Source organism: Talpa occidentalis, unplaced genomic scaffold, assembly GCF_014898055.3.
Source record: "Talpa occidentalis isolate TD23 unplaced genomic scaffold, MPIMG_talOcc4v2.1 talOcc4.4, whole genome shotgun sequence".
Classification (NCBI taxonomy): domain Eukaryota; kingdom Metazoa; phylum Chordata; class Mammalia; order Eulipotyphla; family Talpidae; genus Talpa; species Talpa occidentalis.
The window spans coordinates 20,212,427-20,222,959 of record NW_023604295.1 but is presented as its reverse complement, the minus strand read 5'-3'; the positions used below and the strand labels follow the sequence as shown (position 1 = coordinate 20,222,959).

Below are 10,533 nucleotides of genomic sequence, written 5' to 3'. Positions count from 1 at the left end.
TATATTCATATGATGAAATAAGATGCAGCTATTAAAAATAGTAATAATTAAAAAGAAGAAATAAAACAATAATGAATTATTACAACATGTAAATGTCTACATACAGGAAACAAAGTTGTATATACTTGTATTTAGTAAAAAGGAGTATCATTTTCTAGAGCAGACACATTTTTTAAATTAAGTCACTGACTTCCTACTTCAAAGGTAAAACATGCTAACTTGCAAATAATTTCAAACACTCAAATAAGAAAAAAAAGGGGGGGGGAATCTGTAATATAACCACCAGAGTTAACTCCTGAGACATCTTTCCTGTTTCGTATTTTATTTTTTAAGATAGCAATAGGATTATACTGTTTTGTGACCTGCATTTCCTTTCCTTATCATTAAACAGTCTTCTGCAAACACGCTGACTTCAGTGGAATGGAACCCTTTTGCATCTGTACTGGATCTACCTGGGGTAAATGCAAATTCACAGAAATCTAGTGGACCTGAAGTCTTGATGCTTCTTTTCACTGATTATCAATGCAATTACTCAAGTGTAGACTTAAGCAACATCAGACCTGTTAGCTGCACTCACAGCATTATTAAATAGCAAGCAGGGTGGGGACCCTGGAAATCATTTAGCGCCACCCTTTCAGCACCTCTCCCCTCCCACCATTCCAGTACAGGGAGGAGCAGGGTTCCAGGCTTCCTACTAACTTCTGACAGTGTATTTGGTTTAATCAGCCCACAGCAGGACCCCACTGGCTTCACACCTCTCTCTCCTCCCATCTCCCTCCCCCTTCCTGACTTCATCTGGTTAGGATGATGGAGCTGCCTGTTTCCCAAACAGGCAGGGTGGGGGTTGGGGGACTCAAGCCTTGTTTGTCATCAAGGTTCTGTGACACAAGCCCAGTGTGGACACTCTTCCCTTGGTGATTCACTGTCAAATCTGCATTCTGCTTTCCTGCCTGGGAAGGGTATGATATCAGACTCATCTGGTTAAAGAAAAAAAATCTGCTTACCGGCTCATTTCTTTAGCTAGGCACTCTACAGTCGTCTAAGTTCACATGGGCCTCACCACTAGGTGAGAGAGGCCCCGAAGACAACTGCTCTGGCCTGAATGACATTCTGGAGGAAACAAAACTTGCCTTTGTTCCAGCAACCCCTCCCTCCGTGTCTGTGCCTCACCTCAGATCCCCATCCCCAGTCTTTCCCAGAGCTCTCCCAGCAGACAGAAAAGTCCTGGCAAATGGACTGTTTTTCACATTCTTTGGGGATTCAACATGCCTCTGTTTGTAAAGAGAGCTAACAAGGGGCAGTGCTTAATCCAAAGACCTGAGTGGACAACTCTCAGACCTCAGGTTTCTCTCAGGCTGTTGGGCAAACAGGTTCTTGCTTCTAAGTCTTTTGCCACAGGCTGCACCCACTTCATTCATACCTGAAGGGCTAGAGTAGGGGTGGGGGAGCCAACATTCACTGAGCCCTACAGCATGCCCAGCACTATGGCAAGAGCTTTCTATGGGTTTCCGATGTATTTTTCACAGCATTGCGCACTGTGCATCATCATCCCAATTTTAACACAAAATAACAGATTTCTAGAAGTTAAATCATTGACAGAAAAGGCCAAGTCAGGATTCGAACTCAGAGCTGCAGAGCACAATGTTACCTCCTAAGGCTTTATCACCATAAGATTAGGACCTGAACATTTTCAAAGAAAAACAAAACAACTGACTCCTAAATTGGTGCCCTCTGAGATTCAACTCATAGGTTAATACAAATGTCTTTGTATACAGTAAACATCACTGAGTTCCTTTGCTCTAGGCATCTGAGATCCTATTAGGTTAGACAAGAAAAATCTCCTCCAATTCACCTGGTCTGATTCTCCTGGTCTGTCTCCTCTCCCTTACCCTTTTGGAAATGCTTCCTGATGCAAAGGTAAGCAAGAAGACCCAGAAGGGGGGTTCTCAAAGTGTGATCCTGGACCTACCACATCCACATCTCCTGAGGACTTGCTTGGAACACGTCTTCCTGGGCCCTACTGGAATCAGAAATATGAATCAGAAATGCTGAGGGTGGGACCCACAATCTGTATTCAAATACAGAAATCAAGTCCTCTGCATGATTTCTGACATGTGAAAACCTGAGAACCACTGACCTAGAAAATGTCATTGGCGTAAATCCTTGGCTCTACCCCCACAACCAAGCCATTGCTAAGCTCATTGAATTCTGCCCATACCTCCTGGTTAGTCTTGTTTTTGTCCTCATTCAGGCTCTGTTATTTCTTCTGGATTGTGACACTGGCATCCAAGTAAACTCCTTGCCTCTCATCCCTCACTATCTTTCTGCTCACGTCATCCTGGACACCACAACACCCTTCTGCTCAGATGATGTCATATGCCTATTGTAATAAAATTCAATTCCTTACCTTGATATTCAAGATCCTCCAAAATATTTATCTAACATTCATTTTCAATCATATAGCCTATTTGTCCCTCTATGCAGCCCATAATCTAGTCTTTCAAAAGGACTCACTTGTTTGCTACAGATTCATACTTTCTTACCGGTATGCATTTGCTTATACATTTCCCTCTGCCTGGAATTGCAACCCACTCATTCCCCTAGAGCTGCTAAGGTTCAGCTCAGAGGTCATATCCTCTATGAAGTCTTCCTTCATTCTTCTAACTACTTCCTTCTGTTCTCGAGCTCTCATAGAATTGAACTTCACTTCTCTTATATACTGGTTAAATGATACTCTGGGCTTTTCTTGTGAACAAGTTGTATCTATTAGGTAGTAAGAGAATAGAACTGTGCCTTTTTTTTTTCATTTTTTAATGTCCTAAAGCATCCAGCATAGTAGCAGTGCTTAATACATGGTTGTTGAATGAGTGAGTGAATGTTGGATCCACAAAATAAAATTGAAATATTTCCATCTGTTATTTTTCTAAAAATGCCTATTAAAATCAGTGATATTATTAGGCTATTTTTCAAATACAGTAGTATCCATTTTATCACCTCCCCGAACCAGGCCTGTTAGAAAGCACAGATTATAACAAAGTTATCAGGGAAAACAGTAAGGGTAGAACCAGATTGTTCCCATCATATCTGTGGCTTGAGTAACAATATAGGAGAATAAAAGTACAAGTTTTGTTGCTAGCTTTCACCTTGAACAGCACAATCAAGAGCCAAGTTCTAGCAGTTTCTTGTGCTAAGCAAAATAAGGATAAAGCACAAATAACTCTCAAGGAAATGTTTGTGGAACTCTGGAAGTTCCCAGTTCTGGCCTGGCTTGATTCCAAAGTAGGGAAAGAGATCTTGTGTTCAGAAAAATAGAACTGCACGGCCCTTCTCTGCTCCATCTTGATGTCCTGCCCTTGAAGGTCTTCCTCCACAAGGCGGGGGGGCGGGGAGATGACAGGGCCTTTTTTTGAGGCCGCAGCCATGGAGCAGCAGCAGCAGTGTGCTGAGCACTTGGCAGAAAAGCTCACCCTGGGTCTCCGGGTTTACTTTTTAGTGGAACAGTCTGTAGCTGTGGAGAAGCAGAAATGTCTGGCATTATGGGTTCAGGGCTATGACAGGTTTTTAATTTTCCTGGAAATCCAAGTCTTAGAAATGCGATCTCTCCTCTCACAGGCTCTGGGCTCTGAGTTCCGTGTAGTACCAGACTTGCATCTTCTCTCTGACTCGACAATTATCTTTTCTTGGTAAAGATTAATTTTTCTAATGCCCCTCCTTTCAAGAAAGTAGTCAGTCCTTTCCCTGGCTTCCACATATTCAAAAGGGAGAGTTAGGGAGATGGAACTAGCCCAACATCCCAGAGTCCTGGGATGGCTGGTGTGGCTCGGCTAAAGGACAGCAGCCCTTGTCCTCCGCCTCTAAGCAGACAAAGCTGCGGCATGCACAGGCCGCTTGGCTGCTGTCTCAGCCTTTCTATCATGTGTGGTGATTTCAGTCTGTCATGTTTGCTCTGCTTTCTGCCACAGGAAGGTTCTCATAAGAAGCATGAATAGCCTTGAAAATAGTCATTTTGTGTCTAACTGTAAAAATCTCTTCTTCCAATGTTTTGAGGTGCCTGGATGCATCTCCTTAGCAGAACGCTCCGTAGCTGCATTGATAAGTGGACATTCCCTTTGGAGCTGGTGTCACTGCGAGGCAGCCTCCGGCACTGTCAGAACATGCTGTTGGTGAGGGATGAATATTTAATGACACACAAAAAAATGCTCATCATATATTAAGTATAAGATACAGGCTCCAAAGTAAAGGGAATTATGCATATACTCACACACAAATAATGTGTCAAAAAGAATTGATATTAAGTATTGACACTAGTTATCTCTAGTAAGTGGGTGGATTTTTCTCTTTCCTCTTGTTTATCCTCCTGATACATATCTTTATTTTCCAAATAGTCTACAAGGAACAGATTTTGTTTTGGTGATAAGAAAAAATAAGTAAAAATATTTTCCATCTTCTGAATAAATCTATTATCTCAATAAATAAATCCTGGAGGGAAAAAGTTTCCAGAAGAGCCCCTAGGTTAGTACATCTCCAGGTCTGGATGTGCAGTATGATACATGGCCCTGAGTCTGATAGAATGGGTGAATGGGGCCTCCCCGGTGGCACAGCGGTTGAGCGCTGGGTTGCAAAGCTGCCCGCAGCCTCTGCAGCACCGGTTCGATCCCCGGCTGCTCCCTGGCCACTGGAGGAGGGTCCCACATGGCGCGCAGACCTCTCCTGCCGCCTGCTGCTCCCCTCAGCAGTGTCCTTCGGTCCTTCTGCCTGCTCTGCTCCCCGCTCTGGCTCTGGTGAATTCTCTCACCCTCCCGCGCTTCTGACTGTACCCAGTGCTTGTATAAATAAATAAATAAACATAAATAAATAAATCTTTAAAAAATATATTAAAAAAAAAAAAAGAATGGGTGAATGGGGGTTTCTGGGACTCTGCCTGGAGACAGTGAGACCCAGGTTCCATAACATTCCACACACAAGTGGACATGAATGGGGCCAGTCAGGCAGTGGACAATCCTCAAGTGTCAGACAGGTGGGGGTTCTGCCTCAATCAGATTTGGCAACTGAAACAGGACACAAGTAAGCAGTGCCACCTCCTGAGGAGTGGGGAGCAAAGGAGATTCATCCAAGGAAATGAAAAGGGTCACCTGCCTTCCCTCTCCTGGGTGTAGATCACATGTTATGTTCACATTTCAGCAAAATTCTTAAGCATTAACCCCATGTTTATTAATAAATGCCCACTATCAGACAAGTCACTTGTTTTTCAAGGCCTGAATAAATTGGATGAAAGAATCTTGAGAAATGTCATTGGTCTGGGGAAGGGTACATCATTGTTCTTACTCCTCATGAAGTTGGTTTGCATTTCACTTGCTTTCCTCTCTAAATTGCTTAGGGGTTCAAGGGGGGTCATCTGGGGAAAGACCATCACCAGTGTGGTTCTGGCACATGTTTGAATCAGGACAAAGGGCCCTGGACCTGCTGCAGCCATGAGAGTTGCCTGGTGTCTGTACATTCTGCATCTGGATCTGGGGGTCAGCTGAGCAGAACAAGACATGCCCCCTAGTATTGTTATTCTTCCACTTTGTCGAATTCTTCAACTATTCATCCTGGAGACTTCACCTTGAAAATGGAAATAACAAAGGAAATGTGTTTATGGGGTACTGACTCTCTTGTGAAGCTGTGTTTTCTAGATGGTGCTACACAATCTGTTTAAAGCTTGAGGCTGAACATATGGTCACTTTAGCATAATTTTTTTCATTTAATTTCAACACTAAATAAACACTTTTCTGTTCTCCTTCCCTTAGTATAGTCTCCCTCCTTCTTTCCCTCCCTCCCTCCATAAAAACCACTTGTTTATAGTCCCAGGACAAAATCCTAGGATGTGGGGCATAGCAGGACCTCTCCCAAGGCTGCTGTAAAATCTAGTGGTTCAAAGTGAAATCCCAGAGGATGGTTAGATTTAATAATAGGAATAGAAAACTCATTCTTTTCCTAAGTACTTTTCATTAATGGTGAATCTGAGCAGATGGCTAGAATCATATCTAAGAGATACAGGAACAAGAATTTGAGATTTTTGTTCCATAGCGTAGGTGCAGCACAGCTATAACCTGTAACATTTTTTAAGATGTATTGACTCTCTCTCTATTGTTCTGGACAAATGTCCTCATTGCCCCGAAACCACTGAAAATCGTATTATAAATCAATTAAATGACTTAAGACTTCTATCTTGCCTGAGAAAGATTTCATTATGTCGTGAAAAGAAAAGTGTGACTTTAAGAGATGAGATTGGTATGATCTCAGCAACATCAAAAAAAGCTATTCCTATGCACAGGATATACTCCAGAAAACGTGCTAAAATAAATCTTTGAGTGGCGAGGTCATAGGTGATTGCTATTTATTCCCTTTGATTTCCACAGTGAACATGGTTAGTTTTATTATCAGGCAGAAAACTTACAATTTAAGAAAGGAAAGTTGCTAAACAACAACTATTATGTGGCTCAAGGAATCAGCTTCTTGATTTTAATCTGCAATTGGGTCCCTTCAGATTCTTGCCTCACTTATCAGTTTGGCCAACAGATTGTTGAGCACATACAACTGCCTGGGATGTGTTTAAGAGAATATTTTTTTTTTTAGCTACAACAGAAAATTCCAAACTGTCAGGGGAGCAATGCTCATAAAAAGAAAGCTTTTGAAAAAGAAGTTTTTCTCCCCACCCTTGGTACATTCCACCCCATGACCAAGACCAATTTAATGACAGAACTCCTGTGTGAGGACATGTGTGGGGAAATTTCTACAACACAGGGTTGTATTGTACAGAGAGTCTGTGTCCCAGGGGCCCATGGCAGCTGTGTGCCCTCAGGTCAACATGAACAAATTCCCTGCAGAGAGAGAGCCCTGCCAGGAAGCTAAATGAAACCAACTCAACTTCGACAGCATGCTTAAAAGCCAGAGCTGCAAAGAGTCGAGAAGTTTGGGAATCTAAAAAAGATAATCCTATGAATTATTTTCTTGCTTTTAAGATTTGATTCTGGGCCTCCCCTGGTGACGCAGCGGTTGAGCGCTGGACTGTGAGGCTGCCTGCACCCTCTGCAGCACCGGTTCGTTCCCTGGCCTCCGGTGAGGGTCCCAAAAAAAAAAAAAAAAAAAAAAAAAAGATTTGATTCTGACTTAAAATTGTGTGTGTGGGGGGAACATGGAGGGGAAAGAAGGGGGTGGAAAAGGAAGTCTCCCATAACATTTACTTTTTCTTTCCCACCTCCTCTCTTTCTCATCATTAATTCAAGTCTTGCTCTTAACAAGAGTTCCCTCACCCTGTAGGTGATTTCCCTTAGCTGGTCTTTAAAAGTCAAGAAGAGAGAATTAGAAAATAAGTCAGGGATCGAAGTTGTGTGATATTGTTTGCTATGACCAAGAAATACAAAAGGTAATTCTGTTACTTTCAGAGATTTATAGGAAGATTTATAAGAGATTATGTCATCAGCACCCACATGGAAGAGTCTGGAAAGTATGAAGTTAAAAAAAAAAAAAAAGGAAAACTCCCTCAAAGCGTCATAGTCCTGTAATTTTCATACCTGACTAGTGAAGCTTAGTAACTTCTTAGGACTTAGTTTGGGTTCTGGGGTATCAGGCAGCATCAGAAATCATCTTGCTCAGACTTTGCAAACCAAGTACCTACAGGGGCCAGGAAAGTGACATAAACGAGTGAGAAAGACCAGGTATAGGTAACAAGGAATGGGGTGGGGGGAGGTGAAGCAAACCAGAAGTACATGCATTTTTCGAAAACACTGTAGTGAGCCAAAGAAAACACATCTATTAGCCAATGTTGTCATGCGGGCTGCTCATTTGTGACATACAGCTCCAAATAACTCCAAACTGATTTTGTAGATGAAGAAATAAAGACTCAGAGGGTAAAGTGACTCACTCTAGGATAGCAAGCGCTGGTGGAACCAGTACTGACAGTCTGGTAACTGGGCTCTTGTGCCCACTACTACCCCCAAGCCTGAACACTGGGTGTATTTGAATCACTGAAAAGAACACCTCCCTCCTGTTATGAAAACTGATACTGGGCATTTTAGGGAGTCCAGAGAATATTTTCCTGTAACTCCACATAGGTTGTGATTTACCCAACAGGTGATGCCAGCTGTAAAGGACACCACTATTTGGCCTCCGACATATGCTGACTTTCTTACTTTGACAGCATCTGAAGAGTTTCCCTCTGTTGGGTACAATTTCCCTCTGAGTACAATTTGGAAAATGACTACTCCTCATTCCAAGGCTTCAGGCAACAAAACTATGGTCTGTGTCCAAAACTAAGTAAGGTATTCTCAGCATTGGTGCAAGTTTTGCTGAAAGTTACCTTCAAATTTGTTGGAGGAACTAATTAGTAGTTGTAAATCACTTTGAAAATTAGGGATGAAAGGATCCATGGATCCACTAAATATTATTATAACTAATTAATACCTATAAATAAACTGTGGTTAGGAGTAATGGGCATTCTTCACAGGTTATCAACTGAAGAATCTTTCAAGCAAATACATTCAGTATCATCTATTTTACCGGAATTGTTTTCTTTGTAATTTGCTCATGAGTATTTTGGCCAATGCAAATAGTGTATTTTGTGCTTTTAAAAGAGTATCATTGATAATTGTTATACACCATGAGTTAATAACAATGGATATTACACATAATTTTCATTTTCAACTTCTCACTCCTAAGAAACTTTTTCAAATTTCCTCAAGCTTAGTCTCAAGGGGAATCTTGTCAGATTATATATATTTGCAACTTTCCTCCCTTGATTGGTCCTCTATTCAAAAGTTCAATCCCCTTCTGGTTTCCAACTAGGAGGGATTCTTGATACATAACTATCAAACACAATACTCAACAAATATTTAATGAATGAGTGAGTGATAGGCCACAGTTGACAGAATTGGGCTTGGGACACAGATGGCTTACACATTCTGAATTGGGAGACTTCATTAGCTCTGTAGGTAAATAGACAGCATGCCTTCTAATAACTGGACTCAACTGGAATCTCTGACTTCTGAGGCTTGCCTTGGAATTCCAGTCAATTTCTCAAGCCCATTGTGTAATTGGTAGTGATCTCACTGCTCACTCACTGGTGGTAATGGGTGAGAACTTCAGTTCATTGGCATGTGGGTCATGGGTAAGAAATTCAAAGTTATTGGGCCTGAGAACAGACCAAAGTAATTGCAGTGATTCCCTGGCACTCACTAACCACTTAAGTGCAGCTGTGAAACAAACATACTTTGGTTCAAATCCTAGCTACTAATAATAGCAAATTTTTAAGCAGTGATTGAATACATGATGCCTGGCACAGCACAAAGTACTTTCCATGTATTATCTCACTTAAACCAACAATTATTTTATGAGGGAGTTACTATAATTATGCCTATGTTTGTGTTGAGAAACTAGAGGCAGAGAAGTAAAATAATCAAACTACACTGGTAAGAAGCAGAGCTGGAATTTGGAGTGCCATTTGTGTGATTCTAGGGTCTAAGATCTTAATCCCTATCACATAGACATATAATACAGTCTTTCATCAAACATAACTTTGCCACTTATTACCTCTATAAACTTAAAGTAGCAGAGCTAAAATTTGGGGTCCCATTTGTGTGATGCTAGGGTCTGAGTTTTTTTTTTTAATTTTATTTTTATATTCCCCATACAATTGCAACCCCCTTATTTTGACCCCTATCTCTCCTTTCCTGCCCCCCCCAATAGTGTGTCTCTGGTTCATAGTTTTTTGTTGATTTTGATTTTTTCTTTCTTATAGTTATTCTTTTTCCTGGTCCCTTATTTAGGTTTTCTAGATTCCTGCTATGAGTGAGACCATCCAGTATTTTTCTTTTTCTTTCTGGCTTATTTTACTGAGCATGATCCCTTCCAGCTCTATCCATGTTGCTGCAAATTGCATGTGTTAATCTTTTTTGATTGCTGAGTAATATTCCATGGTGTTTATGTACCACATCTTCTTGATCCAGTCATCTATTTTTGGGCATTTGGGTTGTTTCCAAAGCTTAGCTATTGTAAATAGCGCTGCTATAAACATAGGGGTACAGGTGCCCTTTGCAATTAATGTTTCTGTGTCCTTTGGGTAAATACCTAGGAGTGGAATTGCTGGATCATATGGAAGCTCTAGGGTCTGAGATCTTAATCCCTATCATATAGACATATAATACAGTCTTTCATCAAACACAACTTTGCCACTATTACCTCTGTAAACTTAAATGAGTCCTTGGCCTCTCAGACTTCAAAATGAAGATAGTCATATCCACTTTATAGAGTATACTCCTGAATGCCAGTCTCTTCATTGTTCCTTTTATGACTTCAACAAGGTTCAAAGGAAACTGTTCTCCTCTCACAATACACATTATTGATGCCACTGGTTGGCAGAAGGGTGGGCACAGTATGAAGGATGCCCAGTCAGAATAGCCTACTAGGTAAGCATGTGATCCAAAGAGGTCCAATCAGAGTAATCTTTCTCCTTGGCCATGATTAACGAAGAGGTTAACACCTGACTCAAATTGG

At 41.3% G+C, this 10,533-nt stretch overlaps 1 long non-coding RNA gene across 1 annotated transcript; it reads right to left on the bottom strand.

The window, feature by feature from the left end:
• Positions 1-5,488: 5,488 nt before the first annotated feature.
• On the bottom strand, positions 5,489-10,243 carry LOC119256761 (uncharacterized). The gene is made up of 3 exons (XR_005127881.1): positions 10,219-10,243; positions 7,557-7,656; positions 5,489-5,604 (listed from the first exon to the last, which is right to left on the bottom strand). It is a non-coding gene; the product is annotated as an uncharacterized LOC119256761 (long non-coding RNA).
• Positions 10,244-10,533: the final 290 nt, after the last annotated feature.